This window comes from Hydra viridissima, unplaced genomic scaffold, assembly GCF_058129835.1.
Source record: "Hydra viridissima isolate aposymbiotic clone 2 unplaced genomic scaffold, HvirCarnegie_v1 scaffold_7, whole genome shotgun sequence".
NCBI classification, from domain to species: domain Eukaryota; kingdom Metazoa; phylum Cnidaria; class Hydrozoa; order Anthoathecata; family Hydridae; genus Hydra; species Hydra viridissima.
Genome location: NW_028324306.1, coordinates 10,319,011 through 10,323,427, shown reverse-complemented (window position 1 = coordinate 10,323,427; position 4,417 = coordinate 10,319,011). Strand labels below are relative to the sequence as shown.

At 28.2% G+C, this 4,417-nt stretch overlaps 1 pseudogene across 1 annotated transcript; it reads right to left on the bottom strand.

The window, feature by feature from the left end:
- Positions 1–577: 577 nt before the first annotated feature.
- Positions 578–4,166, bottom strand: LOC149886087 (uncharacterized; annotated as a pseudogene). The gene is made up of 5 exons (XR_016454491.1): positions 4,045–4,166; positions 3,389–3,593; positions 2,894–3,139; positions 2,411–2,821; positions 578–2,217 (listed from the first exon to the last, which is right to left on the bottom strand). The product of XR_016454491.1 is annotated as an uncharacterized LOC149886087 (transcript).
- Between the last annotated feature and the right edge of the window lie 251 nt (positions 4,167–4,417).

Here is a 4,417-nt window from a genome sequence, read left to right as displayed (position 1 = left end):
AAGTAACTATCAATTACTTAATAATTTCTCAAAAAAAATAAATCGGAAAAATTTTCAATTTGATCCCACTCACAATCCCCTCAATAAAGTCGCCTGAAAGAGGTTATGTATTTTTTTATTTAACAAATTTGGATAGTTATTAAAATTTGATTAAATTAATACCAAGTATTAAGTTATTGGAATACATATGCATTCTGATAACTAAGTTTTAATATATATAACACATAACACAATTAAAAGCTAAAAGAAATAAAATCTTAAATGATGGATTTAAATGATCAGCAAAACTCTTTCGAGCAACTTCATTTATTTGTTAAGTATTATTCGTTCTGAAAAAAAAAGAGGAAAAATTCATTTACAAATAAATAATTGAACTAGAAACAATAAAATGCCATTTTCTAAATCAAGTATACTGACATCAAATAAGAAAGAAATTTGTAAATCTAAAATCGAAGCCTTGAACAAATTATTAATATGTAAAGTTTACAACCTCCTCATTTAAAATGAAATTTTATTGTATAATGAATTCTAAAAAATTAGTTGAAATATTTCAATATTAATAAGTTTAATTCTGCTACATGGAAAAAAAATATATATATTTGTCATTTTTATTAAATTTATTTGTAAATAATGTTACTAAGATCTTCTGGTAATTTTAATAAATGATTTGCGCAAATATACATGCAAATAGACATGTAAATAGACATATTTTATAAATATATATTATATAAATATACATTATATACATATATAGATTTTTCGTTTTTAAAAGCAGATTATTATATTTTTTACTATAATGGAATGTCTTCATAATTACTTATATTAGTGCTATTATTTTTACTTTTATTATCCAAAATCATTAAAGCTGCTTTCCGAAATGTTGATCAAACAGTTCAAGTGATATAACTCATTGCACTTTAAACATTTAATCATTTTGCCTTCAGCACGCATCCGACAAGAACAGAAAATTTCTATGAAATCAATGCGGCTAACACCGCCCCTTCCTATATTTACACTAACAGTTGGGAACATGGAAAGAACCTGTTCTTGAAGGCTTTTTAATAAATGATCCCGCATTATACTTTGCTTAAACAAACAATGCTCTGGTTGTATCTGCTTAGTTAAAGCTGTAGCAAAAGCAACAGCAAATAAGCCACAATCATTCCCTCCTTTCTGCTGTTGAACATCAATTATTTTTACAGCAATGTTTTTTTCAGGACATGTTAAAAGAGCAGCCACCTGTTTTTTTCCTTGATCACTCAATGAGTGCAACAAGCTGTCATAAACATGAACTTCATTTAATTTTTGTGTTCTGCTAATTACAAACCAGTGTCCATATCCATCATGAAGTATCTGGATAAAAGGACTTGTCATATTAACAAATGACATATTTAATCCTAAAATTGGATCTTGAAAACCAGAAATTAATGATTGTGCCTTTAAAATATTTTGTGAGGCAAAAATTATGTTATCTGTTAGCCACTTATTCTCACTTAGAAGAATATTTTTTTCCACTAATGTCAACTCAAATAAACCATTTTTTATCCACAATACTTTGTTCTCTCCTTCTTTGGATGCAATTTTGAAGGATTCTACTTCAATTGAATTTATCTCAATGTTGTGATCATCATTGGATTCATTTGTTTCATAATATTTTCGCTTTGCTGGTTTACAATAATTATGCTCTTCATAGTAGCATTTTGAGGGTTTCATTCACATCGTAGTTGGAATAGATTTAATACTAGGTGTTAAAAATACATGAGATATTTTATTCTGGTTGCTGTTGTTGCTTGTAGAAGAGCTTATGGTTGAAACTGAATAAGTATTTGATGGAACATTAACAGAAGTTGCATGACTACTATCAATTTTACCACTAACCTTACTACAAGTAAGATTCTCTTGAAGAGAATCAGCCTCTGGTGTTAAGGTTTTGCTTCCACTAATATATGGTTTGATGTGGGAACCATTAACTTTCTTCTTCTTCAAGGTGGCTATCTCTTGTAAGAGATATGATCCTTTTCCTAAATTTTTCAGGATACAAAAAGGTCCAAGCCATCTGAAATCTAATTTGCCTTCTTTCCTTTTTTTCTGCGTGAAATCCTTGATAAGGACCCAATGGCATAAACAAATGGATTTGCATGCTTCTTGTTATAACTTGTTTTCTGCTTTTCTTGAGCCATTTCAATGTTTTGCTTAGCTTTTTCTAGCAGATTTGATCTAAAGTATAAACAATTATTGTAAAATTTCAAAGTATATTTTTAAAGAAAGAAAAAAGAACATTTTGCATATTAAAACTCTATTAAACATGCCAGAAATAAATAAAAAAAGAAAGAAAAAACCTTGAAAAAAATCAAATTGTTACAGTAATGTTCTGCAAACATATTTTAACAAACCAGTAAATGCTTTATACCTTTCCTCAATTAGTTTATTCATAAAATGTTGGTTGCTTTCAGGTCTCATGTTAAATTCAATTAACGATGATTGAGGAGATTCTCCTGCAACTTCTAATTCTATAGGAAGTATGGGCTTCCTTCCAAACATTAACTCAAAGGGAGTATATTTTGTAGACTCTTGCCTTGATGTATTGTATGCAAAAGTATAAGCATCCAAATGAGTATCCCATGTAATGTGGCAGTCATTGCAAAATTTTGCAAGCATTAATTGGATGGTTTGATTGTAATTTTTAAACCTGTGGATGATAGGCTGTGGTAAAATGATGTTTCACATTTAACAAAGACATTAGCTCCTTGTTTATTTGGTTGTAAAACTCTGTGCCTCGGTCAGAGGTAACAACTTTTGGTATACCCATTTGCATGAACAACTAAAATATTTAAAATACTCTTATATCTTCAAAAAAATTATTTAAATGCAATCAGATAATATTTAAATTTACCTTATACAATGCTATTGCAACACCACTTGCTAATTTTGATCTTAGGGGAAATGCTGCTACCCACTTTGAGCAATAATCAGAGATAGTAAGAATATATTTATTTCCATCAGATGTTTCAGGAAGTGGTCCTATTAAATTAATTCCAATATGAAACCATGGTGACTGTACTTTAATAGGATGCAGCTCTGGACTAGTTTTTTTGAATTTTCGCAAATTTGTGTGCTGACATTGTTCACAGTTTTTAACCTATGTTATGTGTAACTTGTAAATTACTAATTCTAGCATATGGTATATATTAATATTCTGATGTCACAGGATATATATATATATAATATATATATAAGGTATTATATATATATATATTATATATATATATATATATATATATATATATATATATATATATATATATATATATATATATATATATATATATATATATATATATATATAAATGCCATATCAATATTGATAACAATGATGTAATATACATACAGCATTTTCTACATCTTTGAAAATTCCTGGCCAGTAAAAACGTTCTGACACCTTGTAAAAAGTTTGTGTTCTACCAAGGTGACCGGCAGTAGGTTCGCTATGACAAAACTTAACAACTTGTTTTCTTTGTTCTTTGCTGAAAACCACTTCCAACCATATGTCATTCTTTGTCTTGTGATGCAGTTTATCATCCTCCATCCTAAACCTGCAAATTATAAATAATTAACTGCTTCCAATAATACATAAACAAACTTTTTTTCAAAATTTAATTATAAATGATTAATATGTTGATATAAATTGCATTAGGTGTGCACGATGTCAAAGAAATAAATAATTAAAATAAAAAACAAAAGTTTTATACCTTTTACCCTATTTTTTCAATTTTTAAGGTAAGTCAAAGTCACTCCTATAGTGGTGGTGACTTTGGCCACCTAAAAGCAAATTATAATTATTGATTATTCGTTTCATATTTTACATATTCACAGATACATGGATATTAGGTGATATGTTTTTAAGGCAAAAAAATATTAAAAACAAAAGCTTGAAGGTAACTTACACATTTATTTAAGATATAAATCATACAGAAATCTTAAACTATAAGTGCTAGAGTTATTTAATAAATTATCTGTAATTATTTGCTGTTCTAGAGTGGATACCTTGTTTTTTTTTTTACAAAAGTCATTTTTTCTTTGTCTTATTTGTATTTATAACTGCTTGCATATTAACTACATCAATTGAAGATACACTTTTTCCGGGTACAACAGAGACTTTATGTCGCTTTTTATTAAGGGGTATATGATCACCACCTCTAGCTTCAACTAAATGTTGTATGAAAGAATTGCTGACAAGAGAACCTATTTCTACAGTGACATCTTCATTTGTAAATGTTCGTTTAGGAAGTCTATCTAGTACCTGTTTTCGATCAAGTGGGTATAATCCAGTTTTTCTGAAGCCTGCCTTCATACTTTCAAAACCAGGTTCTTTAATTTTTTTCATGAGACATTTAAGCAATGCTGGAAACTGGTCTTT